Genomic DNA, 6,819 nt, shown 5'->3' with positions numbered 1-6,819 from the left:
GCTTTCAAAACGCGATTTCTCTTCCAACGTCGCTGTCGTTTTCATTATATACGTATGTTTTCGTTCGCCGTGTAAAACGATCGTTCCTCGGAGGATGCCCGAGAGAAAATGAAAATCTGTCGAACGAATCTACGACGAACGAGAGAATGTCGTAACAAATGAATAAATGATAGGTAAAGCTATTAGAAAACGCGCGGCTGTCAGTCCAGCCGAGTAAAAAATGTCCAAGTCGCGCCGTCGCCGAATTGTTTCGCCACTTATTAAAATTATAAACGACAGGCTCACCGGAAGCCATCTGCGCGGTGATCATTATGAATTAGTCAAAACGAACAGCGGCCATAACGTCTTTCTTTTAAAACAATCAGCCTTTTGTGTGAAAGGTGTAATTACGTTAGGCGCGAGTAGTTTGTGCACCTGCTCAGTGACATATGTCTCTAAAGGAAAAAGATTTATTGTTCTTGAAGGATGACTGGTACCTAGTCCTGTTGGGTGGTATCGCCGAGGTCTCTTCTCTTCCCGTTGCGTAGAATAGATTTCAGACTAGAATCAGTCCCCTGCCCCCTCCCCCCCACGTCACTTTGACAAGCTTCAAGCATTGACGAATCAGGCTAAATTCTAGTCTAACGTACCACATGTGTCGCTAAAGGAAAAAGATTTTTATGTATTCTTGAAAGATGATTGGCACCGAGTCCTTTAAGGTGGTATCACCGAGAACTTTTCTCTTCCCGTTGCGTAGAATAGATTTCAGACTAGAATCAGTTCCCCCGTCACTATTTGACAAGCTTCAAGCAAAGACGAATTAGGCTAAATTCTAGTCTAACGTAGCAAATCGCAAAATTAACAGCACGAAGAGAAAAAATTAGTAACCCTTGTTCGCTACATCACTATATTTTGCGCCTGTGAAATTGATCGAGCTTAGCAATACTTTTCAAGTCACATATATACGGCTCTGACTGGCATCGTTTTGGACAGCAAAAATGGTCCGGTGATGAGAATGCAGTGAAGCCATTTCATACATCGGAGTCCCTTTGATCGTTGTAAATCTTTTGTTAAGTGGCACTTGCACAGGAAGTGTCTTCAGTATTCTCTTTTTGTTTTCCCAGTGCATTGTGGGAGGGGGGATGCAGGGATAGGTACTAGGGTACAGGTATGAGCGATCCGGTGGTTCGTCCGAAAGTTGTGTGGGAATAATGCCTGGCGTTTTTTTTTTTTTTCTTTTTTTTTTTTAAGCCACCTCAAACTTTTTGTTTTGACTGACACATATACGACTATAACCGCTCGGAATACTGCATTTATCGTCTTTCGAGGATTTGAGAATTCATCTGATGAGCTAATGTTTTTTTTCTGACCAAGTTTGTTTCTTCCCTGGCCAATTTTTTTTTTATTTGACAGGCTATTTTTTTATCAAGTTTTAATTTGACAAGCTAATGTTACTATGTAACAACATTTTTTTATGTTGTTAACACGCTAATGTTTTTTTGACCAATTTTTTTTTTTTTTTTTTTTTTACAACCTAATGTTTCTTTGACCAAGTGTTTCTCAATTTGACAAGCTGATGTTTCTTTCTGTAGTTATCATAGGGATATGAGACATCACTATAGTCACTATAGTATAGTACAGACTTCACTATAGTTATCATAGCAATTAGTGACAACACTATAGTTAGTATACGAATTAGTGACATCACTATAGTAACTATAGACACCACTATCATTACTATAGCAATTATGGACATCGCTATAGTTACTCTAGTAGCCATGGACATGGTTTTTCAGCATATTAGGGCCCTTTCACACTATGCGATTCTTGTCGGACCAAGATACGATTGCAGTGCCGGATCTAAATGCGACACAAAAATGTGCAAATCGTACATTTGTCCGACTGCCGTACAAAGTGATCCAATTTTTGACAAGCGCTTGCAGTCTGCTCTTAGCCTGTAGTGGTGACTAGATGGACAGGAGGAGAAAATTATTGTCTTTATTTATTACATTTGAGAAAAAAGAAGAGAAAACCTAGAATTCACTGGGTACACCCTTTGAATACACAAAGGCACTTGTATAGCGCATTTGCCACAATTTTCGAGGAGCTGAAGAGAGATAATGATAAATTTTTCAATTACTTCAGAATGTCTAAAACAACCTTTGAGGAATTCTTGTCACGTCTACATGACCAGCTGCTAAAAGAAATACGACATTCAGAGATGATATTTCGCCAGCACAACAACTGGCAGTTACCATCAAGTAAGAGGAAATAATATGGACCTTTCCTTGTAAATTTGCTTTTCCATATAGAAATTAAAAAGGAGAAATGAAAACAACTAGTGTTAGCTGAAACATCTCTATTTATCAAAAGTATATACTGATATATCTATATCAAAAACTAAAATCTTTTACTTTGGTATAAAAAATCCATATCTCTCTCTGTTTCATTAATTAATGTAAATAAAACTTAAGTGTTAACTATAAAAACTTCTTAAAAAATCATATGTATCGAAATCAAAAGCTTTCAGTCCTCTTTTATATCAATAATCTGCCGATAACCTTCTAATAATTTCAGTATCAAAACGTATATGTAACCTTAATGAAAAAAAACAGCAAGTCATTTAGTAAATCATTGTTATTATTATTATTGTATGGTGTTTTTTCGTTGCATGGAACCAGTGGTTATTCAGCAACGGGAATAACACTATTTATATCCCTCAAATGTTTTCAATACCCAATGCACCCGATCACCAGAAGCAGTGGAAGTCTACTGCTGTCGCACGTATATGCAGGAAAAAATCGCATAGTGTGAAGACACGTATTGAAGGCAATGGCCAACTGCAATCGCGTCTGGGTGCAGCACCGGACATGGCCAGTGGGGCCTGTCGGCTGTGATGCGATGCCGGAGCGGCAAATTTGCCGGACCGACATAGTGTGAAAAGGTATATTAGAGATAATAGTCGACTGCTAGTCGCATGTAAGTCCGACATCGTGTCGCATTTACGTACGACATAGTGTGAAAGGGCCCTTTAGTCATTTCCGTGCATCGAGCTTGCAGACGATGTTGCTTGCAGTAGGGTTTTATCACCAGCTGCAATAACTGCAAGTTGCAACGGGCCAAGATAATTTGTGTGTGTGCAATAGTCTTCGAGTCTCCTGCTAATTTAACTCTCTTAATAATATATTTTTATTGTCTGTTACATTAAAATTCATATGGTAGTGTTACTGTTTATATATTGTTTATAACCCCCAACCCTTTGCTAAGACTGCGAAAGATAACTGGAGTGTTTTGGAATGCATTCAGGAATTGTTGAGCCAACTCTACTTTATGGAATTGAAGTGTGCATGCCAGCGAAAGAGTTTGAGAGTGTTGAGGTTGATTAGTGTAAGTGAGAGGACAGAATAGTCCGAGAGAGAGGGGTAGGAGGAGGAGAGTGCTGACTACATTTTGTGGGAGGTGAGAGAAGCTGCTGATGCTATGGAAGTTTCATGCACGTAAGTTTCGTCCACGATTCGTCGGTTAAAGGTTGAATATGCTCAGGGCAGGGACCGTCATCTTGTTTTTGTTTTTGTTCTAGTTATTTATTTCCTTCTTACCATCTTGAAAGATGGATTGATGTTATATATACATACACAGATATGTATATGTGTGTGTATGTGCATGTGTGTTTATCTGGAAGCTTAGTCTATCCAGTGAGTGCTGGGTACTATATAAATAATATATCATTTTATATATAGGATATACTATACGTATATATATATATATATAATATATATATATATATATATATATATGTGTGTGTGTGTGTGTGTGTGTGTGTGTGTGTGTGTGTGTGTGTGTGTGCATACTTACTCTCTAACTTTCTTAATCTTTGGAGGTGGAAGTTTGGCTCCCAGTCATCTAATTGCATGCAAGCGTAGCCGTTATCATCATTATATGCAGGCGGAGCAAATAGTGTATTAAAATTGCCTGAGAAAACAAACAGCTGTCACGCCCCCGCTGAAGAATGAGTTTCCATTTGTTTACCAAATTACCTGCATTTTCTTATACTAATTTCATCTTTGTTGGGTTTTTTTTCGGACTTTAACCCCTCGAGAAGAATGCAAACGCCTGCCTTCCTGCCTGCTCTCAAAGCCACTTGTCTTTAATGTGTAGGGAATTATTTAAAAAAAAAAAAATTCAAAGTGAGGAACGGTTTTCAGTTTTGCATTTCAGCGCTGAATGGCCTCATAGGTCGCAATGCTTGTTCTTTGGCCTCAATTCTATATTCAATTCAGTTCAGTCTGGCAAAGGCATCTTCAAAGATTGGCCTGTTTGCAAGATTTTATTTGACAGTCGAAAAAAAGTTGTCTTCTTTATCAAAATATCTTTATTTGTTACCAGAGAGATTTAGCAGCTTCTGAGAGAGAGAGAGAGAGAGAGAGAGAGAGAGAGAGAGAGAGAGAGAGAGAGAGAGAGAGAGACTTCCATCTATCAGAACCAATTCTGCAAAGATGTGCTCTCTTTTTTTTTATAATGATTTTCCTCTCCAATTGCATATGAAAGATTTAACTCTGAAAAATAATTCTCTTGTACTTGTTTCTTGGAACTTCCTGAAGGAAAGCACATCAAATGAAACTTTTTCAAAGAGTATCCTGCCTTCATTTATATTGTCTCTTTAAAGGTACCCTTCATTACATTTGCTGTGTAAACAATGAAGAGATTGTACTCTGACGCTGTGCTATTTTGAGTGTTTTCCTTGATTATTTTACCTTCCTGTGGGATAGGTCACCTCGCAAAGCTGTTTTCACAAAGAATAAAAATCGATTTGACGGAGCCCAGTGGCTCCTTAGGAATGAAACAAGAATTCAGCATATTTGGTCAAGTAGTAGGAGCTGGTGTAAATGCCCTCCTCCAGTGACTTCTGTACCAGGGCATACTACATTTTCGCAAATACATTTCGTGCGAGTCTGAACCGGTTCACGTCTGTTCTGCGCTCCGGGATTCGTCCGGCGACCACCTCTGTTACGGTTTTCGCAAATCGTCGATAAAAGAGAGCATGTGCTTTAGAGGTAAGCCAACAAACAATCGTTAGCGCCGCACAAAATAGAAGAACCTGACAGCAGGCTTACGCTCGGAGTAAATTAGAAGTTTATAACCCCTACTTCTGTCCGCTTTCACGAAGGTTTTTATACGGAATCGTCGGCCTAAATCATCGGAACACTAATGCGCCGAAACTTGGCCGGACTTCTTCTTCTTCATCTAATTTGGCAGCCAATTCGTCGTGGAACATACTATGATTGCAAGTAACTGAACTTTAACGGTATGAAAAGTACATACCATAAACAATCTTCGAATTCGTCTAGAACATATTAGGCGTAAAGAAATTTGATATTAACTTTTAGGCATCACTTAACGGCTCTTTGCAGGGTCCCTAGCTGTGCGACCCCTTTCATTCATTTGACTGTACCTCCGTTTATATTCCTTTCTTACATCTTGCTTCCCGCCTTTTCCTAACAATTTATACATAGTGCAACTGCTTTGAGGTTTTCCTCCTGTTGCACCTTTCAACTCTTCTTTACTATCAATTTCCTTTGGTCTAAGTCCTGTATTCTATTCTATTCTATTCTTTTCCAAATGTTTTAAAGGGCTTTTGAAAACCCACTCGAATGTATTTGTATACCTCGTCATCACTCACCATTAGCTACATGATCGTCTTGATTAGATATCCGGGTCTTTCTTACTTGAAGATAATCTTTTATTGCCTAATATGATTAGTTGTAATACCCACAATACTCTCTCTCTCTCTCTCTCTCTCTCTCTCTCTCTCTCTCTCTCTCTCTCTTTCTCTTAACGTCTCGAATTCTTCTCACTTTTTGTTGGACACGCTCGTCGCTTCAGCATAGCCTCAGATCCCAGTGCAAGAATTGGAAGTAGATCTGCGTTTGGACCTCAGGTTTTGTAGTGACAGGCGTGTCCATCGAACAATTCGACAAATTATGAAGAGGGCTTTGTGCTCAAGATTGACCAATAGATACTATGTAAATTACCTGACGTCTTCCTTTGAGCGTTATCTACAAAATGTCCTCATTGTTTATTTTTCCCTTCATCCCAGTAGCCTCCTATAGCGCCTCCGCCTTTTGGGTTTTCTGTAAAAGAACATTATCGGGATGGCTAGTTGTCTGTCCGTCCGCCCTATAAGATCTTAAATACTACTGAGGCTAGAGGGCTGCAAATTGGTACGTAGATCACCCACCCTCCAGTCATCAAACATACCAAATTGCAGCCCTCTAGCCTCAGTAGTTTCTATTTCATTTAAGGTTAAAGTTAGCCATGAACGTGCGTCTGTCACAGCTAAAGGTGCCATCAACACAGGGCCCTGGCTGAAAGATTCATGGGCCGCGGCTGAGAGTTTCATACATCATTATACGCTGTATAGAAAGGTCCATTGCTCCAGGAAACCGGCGCATTTTTTACTTTTTTTTTTTTAAGGAGTAATTTCGTCAGCACCATGAAAGTTAGGCTCCAAATACAAGATCCTATTTCGCCCCTCAGTCATCCAATCTTCCTTCGGGTTAGGGCTATATATGATCAGGCATGAAATTACCTTCGCCGGCAGTCACTGTGTATCACGTAAGAAAAAAACAAAGTAAATAAAATGGCTGGCTTTGAGTTAAAGTATGAACACATTGAAGATGATGTCGATTATAATTATTATTATTACGTCTCGCTGATGGGCAAGTCTTGTACAAAATGCAAGCTTTAAAAAAAAAGGTTTTTGTAGTTTCATGAAAGAATGTCTAACTTTAATACATCTCAGTACCTTTTTACCTATTTATTTATATATTTTTTTCTTTC

Source organism: Macrobrachium nipponense, chromosome 17, assembly GCF_015104395.2.
Source record: "Macrobrachium nipponense isolate FS-2020 chromosome 17, ASM1510439v2, whole genome shotgun sequence".
In the NCBI taxonomy this organism is placed as follows: Eukaryota; Metazoa; Arthropoda; class Malacostraca; order Decapoda; family Palaemonidae; genus Macrobrachium; species Macrobrachium nipponense.
The sequence above is the reverse complement of the archived record's forward strand: the minus strand, read 5'-3'. Positions refer to the sequence as shown.